A 12,634-nucleotide genomic window follows, 5' to 3' on the forward strand; every position below is an offset into this window, starting at 1 on the left:
GTAGAAGTTTAAAGTGTATAACATGATTTGATGTATGTATATACTGCGAAATGGTTACCACAATAACTCTAATTAACATCCATAATCTGACATATTACATGCTTTTCTTTTGATGAGAACTTTTAGGATCTACTATCTTGGCCACTTTTAAATATACACTACAGTATTATTAACTACAGTCACCATGCCATACATCACATCCCTGACTTGTTTCTCTTATAACTAGAAGTTTGTACGTTTTGACCACTGTCACCTATATCCCCCATATCTCAATTTCCACTTCTGGCAACCACCAAACTGTTCTGTTTCTATGAGTTCATTTTCTTTCTTGCTTTTTTCTTTCTTTCTTTTTAGATTCCGCATATAAGTGAAATCATACAGTATTTATCTTTCACTGTTTGACTCATTTCACTGAAGGAGTACCATTTAAACTCACACCAGCAATGAATGAGACTGCCTGATAACTCTGACAGTTTCTGATACAGAGTATTTACAAACTTTCTGGTCTTTACCAATCTGATAGGGGAAAAATGGTATCTCACAGTTGTTTAGTTTGCATTTCATTTATAATAAGTGAGTTTGGGGCAGCCCCGGTGGCTCAGCGGTTTAGCGCCGCCTTGAGCCCCGGCGTGATCCTGGAGACCCGGGATTGAGTCCCACGTTGGGCTCCCTGCATAGAGCCTGCTTCTCCCTATGCCTGTCTCTGCCTCTCTCTCCTTCTGTGTCTCTCATGAATAAATAAATAAAATCTTTTTTTAAAAAAGTGAGTTTGATATATTTCCATATGTTTACAGGCCATCATTTTTATTTCCTTTAGAGCGCGGATTGAGGATCTAGTGCTTAACAGGTATGGAGTTTCTGTTGGGGATGATGACAAAGTACTGGAAATGAGTAGCTGTGATGTTTGCCTAACACTGTGAATGTACCTGATGCAACTGGATTATATATTTAAAAATGGCTAATATGGGAAAGTTTGTGAAAGTTTATATATCAAGCGCCCAACCGCTGAACCACCCAGGGATCCCCTATTTTATTTTTCTATCTACATTTCTCCAATTTTTTTCTTTCACGAATGTGCAATATTTGTGGATTTTATTTTTTGTTTGTTTTGCTTAATAACTAGTTCTTTAAAGTTTTTATTTAAAAAAAATAAAGTTTTTATTTAAATTCTAGTTAGTAGGGCAGCCCGGGTGGCTCAGCAGTTTAGCGCCTGCCTTCAGCCCAGGGCGTGATCCTGGAGTCCCGTGATTGAGTCCCGCATCGGCTCCCTGCATGGAGCCTGCTTCTCCCTCTGCCTGTGTCTCTGCCTCTCTCTCTCTCTCTCTCTCTACCTCTCATGAATAAATAAATAAAATCTTTAAAAAATAAATAAATTCTAGTTAGTTAACATACAGTGTAATGCTAGTTTCAGGTGCACAATATAGTGATTTCAACATTTCCATACCACCCTGATGCTCATCACAGCAAGTGTACTCCTTAATCCCCATCACGTATTTAACCCATCTCCCCACCCCCTCCTCGCTGGTAACCATCAGTTTATCTCTATAGTTAAGAATCTGCTTCATAACTTCTCTTTTTCCCCTTTGTTTTGTTTCTTAAATCCCACATGAGTGAAATCATATAATACTTGTCTTTCTCTACTGACTTATCTTGCTTAGCATAATACTGTCTAGTTCTATCCATGTCATTGCAAATGGCAAGATCTCATTATTTTTGATAGTTGAGTAATATTCCCCTGTGTATATATACTACCTCTCCTTTAGCCATTCATCAGTAGATGGACACTTGGGCTGTTTCCATAATTTGGCTATTGTAGATAATGCTGCTATAAACATTGGGGTGAATCTATCCCTTCAAAATAGTATTTTTGTATTATTTGGGTAAATACCTAGTAGTGCAATTGCTGGATCATAGGGTAGTTTTATTTTTAACTTTTTGAGGAACTTCCATACTGTTTTCTACAGTAGCTGTACCACTTTCATTCCCACACAGTGTTAAGAGGGTTCCCCTTTCTCCACATCCTCGCCAACCCCTGGTGTTTCTTGTTTTATTCTGGCAGCTGTGAGGTGGTATCTCATGGTAGTTTTGTTTTTTTTGTTTTTTTTTTTTTATTGGTGTTCAATTTACTAACGTACAGAATAACCCCCAGTGCCCGTCACCCATTCACTCCCACCCCCCGCCCTCCTCCCCTTCCAACACCCCTAGTTCGTTTCCCAGAGTTAGCAGTCCTTACGTTCTGTCTCCCTTTCTGATATTTCCCACACATTTCTTCCCCCTTCCCTTATATTCCCTTTCACTATTATTTATATTCCCCAAATGAATGAGAACATATAATGTTTGTCCTTCTCCGACTGGCTTACTTCACTCAGCATGATACCCTCCAGTTCCATCCACGTTGAAGCAAATGGTGGGTATTTGTCATTTCTAATAGCTGAGTAATATTCCATTGTATACATAAACCACATCTTCTTTATCCATTCATCTTTCGTTGGACATCATGGTAGTTTTGATTTGCATTTCCCTGATGATGAGCGATGTTGAGCATCTTTTCATGTGTCTGATAGCCATCTGGATGTCTTCTTTGGAAAAACATCTATTCAAGTCTTCTTCTCAGAATATGTAATGTTTATATCAATTTTTTTCAAAATCAAAACTGATAAGAAATATCTGATGGGTCAAAGTACAGAATTAGCAGAAATCTATAGATGTTTGTGAGAAATAAATACCAAATATAATTCTTAGTTAACTTACATTTCCCAAATAGAGATTCCTCTGTACTAGCTTTTAGAAGTAGGTTCTCTACTCTGTAGTTCAAAGTTCTTTATTGGGCAGCCCCGGTAGCCCAGCGGTTTAGCGCCGCCTTCAGCCCAGGGCGTGATCCTGGAGACCCGAAATCGAATCCCACGTCGGGCTCCCTGCATGGAGCCTGTTTCTCCCTCTGCCTGTGTCTCTGCCTCTGTGTGTGTATGTATGTATGTGTGTGTGTGTGTGTGTGTGTGGTGAATAAATAAATAAAATATTTTAAAAAATAAATAAAAGCTCTTTATTAACCTACATAAATCTTTCAAATTAAGTCTTAGGGTTTTATTTCCTTTAGTCTAAAATTTTTAGGATGCAAAGTTTTAGTGTAGATCTTTGTTGTTGACTACACTTCCATTTACCTTGGTTTAAAATCAATATCTCCAAAATCTTAAAATTCTTTGACAGACAAATATTTATGACCCTTGCAGTTTCTAAATTAGCAATTGAATTGATTTAAAAATGATACTTATATCAATTCACTGCAAATTAAAGTTTAGTAGAGGCATAAATAATATGTCATTCATTCAGTCTGGCAGTCAATAATATTTACCAAACACCTAATACAGCAGTGAACAAAACAGACTTAATCTTTGCTTTCATGAATAAGTGAAATTTCAGTTGCAACTAGAAGAATGAGCAGGAATCATAATAGATGGAGAGTGGAGGGAAACACTACTTTAAGAAGAATGGAGAGCTTCTGCAAATTTTTTAGATGTAAGAAAAGCTTGAAAACTTCAGATCTAATAGTGAGTGAGGAAGAATATAGCTAGGGTGTAGGGAGGGAATGAGGAGGAAAATACAGATGGAGAGACTGCAGCCAGGTCATACAGGGTATTTTTGGCATAATAATACTCTTAAGCTCAATCAGGAGCCATTGGAAGGGATGACATAATCAATCATATCTTTTTAAAAAGCCACTTTCCAAAACTTCCTTTGCTGTAGTTATAGGCAGTCCTGTGGGAGTACTTGAAAGTCTTCAAGGCTTATCCACACACATCTTCTTTCCACATTCTATTTGGTAGAGATCATTTTCTCCATTTTACTTAGGAGGAAACCTAAGTTTACAAAATGATAAGTGAACTCACTAAGATCATGTAGTAGAAGGGCACAATTGGGACTGTAGTTCAGGTCTTCTGACTCAAAATCTTATACCTTCTATTACCCTACTTTGAGTACTAATCATATCACTAGTATTTAATTAACCACATCATCTTTTCATTAGCTTTTGGAAATTTAATCTTAAAAAGATAGGACAAGACAACTCTTTGAGATCCACTTAATTTTTCAATAGGAAAATAAAAGTCCCATGGACTTGGAAAAAGTTCAGTGTTCCACTTAGGGGAAATCCGACTAATAGTAAATTGTTTGTACAAGATGAACTGCACTCAATATGGCTAATGATGTTTTCCAGAAGTTTGATTATGAGACATGAAAAATATAATAAAATGAAATAGAAAAACATTAAAGCAGATGTACACCAAATAGGGCACAGTAGTTAATGTAAGTAAACACTGCAAAATGGAAAACACTTACCAGTAACTCAGATGTAACCAATTATTAGAGAATGTTTTCCATAGAAATGGTTTTAATAGTAGCTATAGCTAAATAAAAATGATACATCTTCAAAAACATACACAAAACTATGAAACATGATTTGGGTACGTACAGATAAGTACTATTTATCAGCAAGGCTGTATCCATCTGTAAGTGCACAATGAATGAACTGAAGCCTAGACAATCCATTTATTTTGGTTATCCTCATGACTGATGTGGAGATCCAAATGATTGAGTGAACCAGAGAAATCAGCATCAATCTTGAGGATGACCAGAATGAATAAAATGGTTGTACCTAACTCAACAAGTGAATAAGTCAAATAAACAAGTACTTGTATACATTGGCTGTATGCCCAGAAATGTTCTAGATGCTGTGGGAGCTATAGTTAGAAGACATAGTCTGAAGAAAAACAAGAAGATATAGACTATGTCCTAAATGAAATTATAATCTTGTTGGAGTAACAAGGTCTAAATATATATAAGTACCACAACAGTATAGCCCAACTACAGTACACAATATGGTGCATGCTATATGGCTTCAGCGATTGTATGAGACAGAGTGAACAAAATTAAGTTAAACATCAAAGAAAATATAAAATTTGAATTGTGGAAGAGAAAGAGAGGGAAACTGTAGCACACTTTTGCTGAGTGTCTCAAAAAAATCTTTATCTCCTTTCTCCTGGCAACAGCACTGGATTCTTGTTTGGGAAACCATTCCATTTGCAACTCTCAGCCATGTGCTTTAGGCAGAGTTGACTCTAGCTCCAGGTGTACATCATAATTGCCTTGGTACAGGCATGTAACCCAAGCCTAAATGAATTATTGCATCTTATTCCTCTGGGCCCAGTAATTAATTTAAAGTAGATACTGAAAAGATTATGTCAGACTAAAGTTCTGTGTATATTTTGTGAATGTTAAACACAAATTTTCCCTTCTATTGGTTAGTGTACCTTGGATATACAAAGTTTCTAGCCATTTAAAACCAAATAACGTGTGTAGTGGGCAGATGCCAGAGTTACCGAAAATCTACTATCCGGACCTTGAGGGTTAGTATGAACACCATTGAAAGCAGAGTATAAGAGATTCAGAGTAAATCTGGATCCTTGGTAACATTGCTAAAATGCTAGATTAATCCTTGCCTGAAGCCAGAATTATCTCTGGATTTTTTCAGTTATATGAGCTAGTAAATTCCCTTTATTTGAATGAGATCAGGTTTTGTCCAACCATTCACCTGACTAGAGCAAAGGATTCACATTGATGAATAGCAGACAATCATATTGGACCATGAATAGAGCCCATATTATAAAGAAACGAGTTAACAGGGAAAGAATTTGGGACTTGACTTGATGGGCAATTAGGAATCATAACTTGTTCCTAAAAAAGATAATGATGTGAGTGAAATGGTGACCAAAGAATATTGATCAGACCAAGGTGGGAAGAATGGATTGTAGGAAAAAGAACAAGAAGTCAGGGAAATCCTTTAGGAGGAATTGAGGACCTGGTCTATGGTGGTGATGATGGAAATATAGAGAAAAGTATAGAGGAAAGGCAATAACGTATATTGGTTAATAATAGGAATTCTAGAGACAGACTGCCTAAGTTCAAACTGGGAATCTGCTATTGCTACGTAAAACCTACATTACCTTATTTTGGATAGTAATCATACATTTCTATTCAACAGCATTTCTTTATGTTTGAAACTTTATTTTTTTTTCTCTTCCTTCTAGACTTTATTTTTTTTCTTCTTTTTTTCTTTTTTTTTATTGGTGTTCAATTTACTAACATACAGAATAACCCCCAGTGCCCGTCACCCATTCACTCCCACCCCCCGCCCTCCTCCCCTTCCACCACCCCTAGTTCGTTTCCCAGAGTTAGCAGTCTTTACGTTCTGTCTCCCTTTCTGATATTTCCCACATATTTCTTCCCCCTTCCCTTATATTCCCTTTCACTATTATTTATATTCCCCAAATGAATGAGAACATATAATGTTTGTCCTTCTCCGACTGGCTTACTTCACTCAGCATAATACCCTCCAGTTCCATCCACGTTGAAGCAAATAGTGGGTATTTGTCATTTCTAATAGCTGAGTAATATTCCATTGTATACATAAACCACATCTTCTTTATCCATTCATCTTTCGTTGGACACCGAGGCTCCTTCCACAGTTTGGCTATCTTAGGAAGATTACATATCTTTGGGTAAATTACTTAGTCCTTTATGCTCCTCAAATTTCTCATCTGCAAAATGGGGATAAAAATAACACCCACATCTTGCAGTTATCATGACTAAATGTGCAAATACATGTAAAATACTGAGAAGAATGTGCAGCACATAGTAATTGTCAATAAATACTAGGTATTATTCAGACACTTTTTCAAGACAGAATCTGTAGTGCCTGGTGACTGACTGAAGGAAACAAAAAAAGCAAAGAGGACTAGATTAGGATACTCGTGTTATATAGTATATTATACACTATACACTATGTTATGGAAAGCATTAACATATTAGTAAATACCTATATATATTAATATATATTTTATATAGTATATATAAAATATACTATAATTATGTAGTAAAAATTATATAACATCTTTAATGCATTCATTAATTTAAATGCCAGTAATCACTGCACATTTAAATATGAAGACAAGAAAATACAGTCTTGGAGGACAAATTTAGTGCCCTAGACAAGAAATTCAAGGCCAAAATCTCTATGTTGGTGCTTTCTAAAAAGCATCAGTTCCATGCAGAGTTTTGGATTTTTTTTAAAAAAGCTGAACACTAGAAATTCTCCAAAACCCAGAACAACTCTTGTTGTAGGCTACACAGGAGGGCTAGGCTCTTCTTAAAAAAAATCATCAGGAATCTTGTATTAAGAAGCAAAAACCACGATATAAACTATAAGAAAAGCATCATATTTGGACCAGTGTAGACCTCACTAGAATAAAAGAAATTAAACAAACATGTGAAAATGGTTCAGGGCTATGACAGTGGTATAAAGAAAACTGTAGGAAACTTAGGATGCTACTTTCTTAAAAGTGCAATTGACATATATAGGAAGTGGTTTAAAATAAGCAAGAACATAATATAATATATGTATATATGTATTTTTACACATTTTTTAGAAGCTTTAAAAAGAAAATGGCTAAATTGGAATGTGGGCCAGCATGTGAGGATATTTAACTTGCCTTTCAGCAATTTGGTAGAAGAAGCAAACTGATCATTTATAATGCCAAGTTACACATAGACTACAGAAATGCCCAGCTTGGGCTCATAGGTAAGTAATGCTGCTATGTGTGTAAGAGCCAACATACATAGTATAAACAGAATATTTGAAAAAGGAAAGAGCACTAAAATTTTTGTGAGTGCAAAGATATCATTTAAAAAAATGTAAAAGGTAAAAAAAAATGTAAAATGTGTTAATAAAGTTAGTAGCCCACATCCATTTTACAAAAGACTTGGCCGTGCACCCCGATGTTTATAGCAGCAATGTCCACAATAGCCAAACTGTGGAAGGAGCCTCGGTGTCCAACAAAAGTTGAATGGATAAAGAAGATGTGGTATATGTATACAATGGAATATTACTCAGCCATTAGAAACGACAAATACCTCCCATTTGCTTCAACGTGGATGGAACTGGAGGGTATTATGCTGAGTGAAATAAGTCAATCGGAGAAGGACAAACATTATATGGTCTCATTCATTTGGGGAATATAAAAAAATAGTGAAAAGGAATAAAGGGGAAAGGAGAAAAAATGAGTGGGAAATATCAGAAAGGGAGACAGAACATGAGAGACTGCTACCTCTGGGAAACGAACAAGGGGTGGTAGAAAGAGAGGAGGGCGGGGGGTGGGGGTGACCGGGTGATGGGCACTGAGGGGGGTATTTGATGGGATGAGCACTGGGTGTTATTCTATATGTTGGCAAATTGAACACCAATAAAAAATAAATAAATAAAAAAGACTTGGCCAGAAAAATACAAATTTCCTCACAAAGTAGAAATTAGGCAATGTTGTAATTTTGGAGATTTTTAGATATCTACAAATAAATTCATAAAACACTTCATTAAGATGAAATACAGAATTAATATTTGCATAAAACAAATGACCACTTCATATAATGAGATTTCTATTTATCTAATTAAAAGAATGTGATTTTGAGAAGACAGAAATTGAAGAAGACAAAATTAAGTGGAAGGACATCTGTGTTCATAGATTTGATGGGCTAATATTGTTAAAATGTCCATGCCACCAAAAGCCATCTATAAATTTAACATGATCACTATCAAAATTCCAGTGGCATTTTCCACAGAAATAGAAAAAGTCATCCTAAAAATCATATGGAACCACAAAAGAGTCTGAATAGCCAAAACAATCTTAAGAAAAAACAAAGCTGGAAGCATCATATATCTTGATTTTAAACTATATTACAAAGCTATAGTAATTAAAACAGCATGGTACTGACATAAACACACACACATAGATCAATGAACAAAATAGCCCAGAATGTACAAAGAGGAAATACTCGAGACAATTAAATTAATTAACTTATTTAACGTATTTAAATTCAATTAGTTAACATATAATGTATCATTACTTTCAGATGTAGAGTTCAGTTATTCATCGGTTGCATATAACACCCAGTGCTCATCTCATCATGTACCCTCCTTAAGGCCCATCACCCAGTCACCCCATCCTCCCAACCCACTTCCCCTCCAGTAATCCTCAGTTTGTTTCCTAGATTTAAGAGTCCCTTATGGTTTGTCTCCCTCTCTGATTTCATCTTATTTTATTTTTCCCTCCCTCAATGATCCTGTTTTGTTTCTTAAATTCCATATGAGTGAAACCTTATGATAATTGTCTTACTCTGATTGACTTATTTTGCTTAGCCTAACACCCTTCAGTTCCACTCACATCATTGTAAATGGTAAGATTTCATCCTTTTTGATGGCTGAGTAATATATATATATGTCACATCTTCCTTATCCACACATCTGTTGATGGACATCTGGGCCCCTTCCATAGTTTGGCTATTGTGGACATTGCTGCTATAAACATTGGGGTGCAGTTGCCCCTTTGAATCACAATGTTTGTATTCTTTTGGGTAAACATCTACTAGTGCAATTAACTTCTTGAGGAACCTCCATCCTCAAGGGCTATTATCCAAGATCTATAAAGAATTTATCAAACTCAACACCCAAAAAACAAATTACCCAGTCAAGAAATGGGCAGAAGTCATGAACAGCCATTTCTCCAAAAAAGACATATGAATGGGCAACAGACACATGAAAAAATGCTCAACATCACTTGGCATTAGGGAAATACAAATCAAAACCGCAATGAGATACCACCCTACACCAGTCAGAATGGCTAAAATTAATGAATCAGGAAACAACAAATGTTGCAAGGATGCAGAGAAGGGGGAACCCTCTTATACTCTTGATGAGAGACAATTATATTTTAAGTGTATGATACTAAAATGGTGCCAACATTCAGGGCAACATGGAAGCCATGTGCTGAAGACTGGTGTGCTTTCTCAGTTAAGTCTTGAATGATGACATAGAGGAGAGCTATCCCACCAACCTGAAATTTGTTCACAACTGTTAAAAGAGAAAGAAAATATTTATATAGTGCTGATGTGATAAAATTTGGGAATCTATTTGTTACTGCAATCTGGTATACCATGACTAAAAAGAAGGAGCCTGGGGATGTAAGGTATAGCTTCACAGAGAAAGTAAGGTTTGAACTGAGCCTTGGAAAATTAATGAGTTATCTTTGTGTCAATGAAGGGAACAGAGATTCCAGGCAGAAGGAATAGATGCGGGAACTGCAAGGTGTGTACAAAACGTGGCAGAATGAGAGAGACACAGAGAGGAAGTGTTAAGAAAGGAGGCTGAAGAGCTGCTAAGAACTAACTTTGAAGGGTCTTTTATGTATGTAAGGAATTTAACTTATCTTTTGAGTACTGAGGAAACAATGAAGATGTTTAAGCTGGGAAGTACAACAATCAAGGTAGTAGTTGAGATATGTAGCTATAGGTACCAATGGCAATAGATTAGGCTTTGGTTGCATAGAGGACAAAACTCTTTGTAACTACTCTATCTTCAAGTTTCAATGCCATAACTGAGATCAGAAATTTGTTAGAATTAGGCCCACTACTAAAAAGAAAACACATGCATATTCAAAAAGATCTGAAAAAGAAAGGTTTATCATAAAGGCAAAAGAATTAGAACTTCAGTTTAAGGTCTACTTAAAATGATATTTTTAAGAGGAATGGATAAAGAAGATGTGGTTTATGTATACAATGGAATATTACTCAGCCATTAGAAATGACAAATACCCACCATTTGGTTCAACATGGATGGAACTGGAGGGTGAACTCCATGGAACTGGATCCAATTCCGTGGATGGAACTGCTGAGTGAAATGAGTCAATTGGAGAAGGACAAACATTATATGTTCTCATTCATTTGGGGAATATAAATAATAGTGAAAGGGAATAGAAGGAAAGGGAGAAGAAATGGGTAGGAAATATCAGAAAGGGAGACAGAACATAAAGACTCCTAACTCTGGGAAACGAACTAGGGGTGGTGGAAGGGGAGGAAGGCGGGGGGGTGGGGGTGAATGGGTGACGGGCACTGACGGGGGCACTTGATGGGATGAGAACTGGGTGTTATTCTGTATGTTGGCAAATTGAACACCAATAAAAAATAAATTTATTATTAAAAATAAATAAATAAATAAAATGATATTTTATTACACATTAAAGATGATAATGATAATATCAATATGAGTAAAACTCCCCCCCCAATTCTTAATATTTTGAAAATTCGATAATTATTGAATATTAGACTTTTGGCTTTCAGGAATATTAAAAGCCTCAGTTAGTTCACATTGTACATACAAAGAGGCCAACAGAAAAAAATATTGGGGCACCTAGGTGGCTCAGTGGTTGAGCGTCTGCCTTTGGCTCAAGTCGTGATCCTGGGGTCCTGGGATGGAGTCCTGTATCAGGCTCCCCATGGGGAGCCTGCTTCTCCCTCTGCCTATGTTTCTGCCTCTCTCTGTGTGTCTCTCATGAATAAATGAATGAAATCTTAAAAGAAAAAGAAAAACTATAAAGTTTATTTCATCTCTCCCATTGTATAAATTATATAATAGTGTCTGTTTCAGGTTTAGAAATCTTAACTTTGATATTGGATTATTCACAACATTAAATTGTCCTTTTTAAATTTACTTCTTTTATGTTTAAAATAGCATTTAAGTAAGTGCAGTATATTTAATTTCTGTTTAATATTACAGCTAGCCACAAATGTCAAAAAACTATTGGGTTACCTATCTATAGAGAATAACTCTTTATTTGTAGCAAAGATTGGCAGAAATTTTTTTTAAGATTTTATTTATTTATTCATGAGAGACACAGAGAGAGAGAGAGGCAGAGACACAGGTAGAGGGAGAAGCAGGCTCCATGCAGGGAACCTGACATGGGACTCGATCCCGGGTCTTCAGGATCTGGCCCTGGGCTAAAGGAGGTGCTTAACCGCTGAGCCACTGGAGCTGCCCCTGGCAGAAATTTTAGATTATAATAGTACATAAATATTTTTCATAGTGTAAGGGCACAATAAAGCTTTTATTAAGATTTAGGGAACACAGTATAAATATAAAAGCAGGGAAATTTCATGAATTCAGAAATCGTGACGATGAACTAAGGATAACTTTTTCCACTTCAAATTATGGCCCTGTTTGACAAGCTCATGACAAATTAATCTTTGCTTCAAAAATTCAAATGATTATATCACTAAAGAATACTATACCATCAAGATAAGTGCAAAATATAAGCCATTCCATGTTTTTACAGTATCACTGACAAAAAAAAAGATGGTTCTCTCCTAATCACAAAGACAGAGGAATTTTTATGATGTATTCGTTTGTTTGGGGAGGAGGGCGCAGAGGGAAAGGGAAAGAGAGATTTTCAAGTGGACTCCCTGCTGAGTACAGAGCCCAACTTGAGACTCGCTCTCAGGACCCTGAGATCATGACCTGAGCCAAAATCAAGAGCTGGACGCTTAACTGACTGAGCTATCCCAGTGCCCCAAGACAGGGGGATTTCTAAAGGTGTGACAGATATCATTTATGATTATATCTGTAAGGCATATGTTTTGTTATCAAGTTGGATTACAGACATTAGTTTCCCCTCAGTATCCTTTTATGGTAAAAAATATAAGCCTTTGCTAAAACTGTTGAATTCAAACATTAATAACACAGTAGATAGTTCACACA

The sequence above is a fragment of the Canis lupus genome, chromosome X (genome assembly GCF_011100685.1).
Source record: "Canis lupus familiaris isolate Mischka breed German Shepherd chromosome X, alternate assembly UU_Cfam_GSD_1.0, whole genome shotgun sequence".
Taxonomy (NCBI): domain Eukaryota; kingdom Metazoa; phylum Chordata; class Mammalia; order Carnivora; family Canidae; genus Canis; species Canis lupus.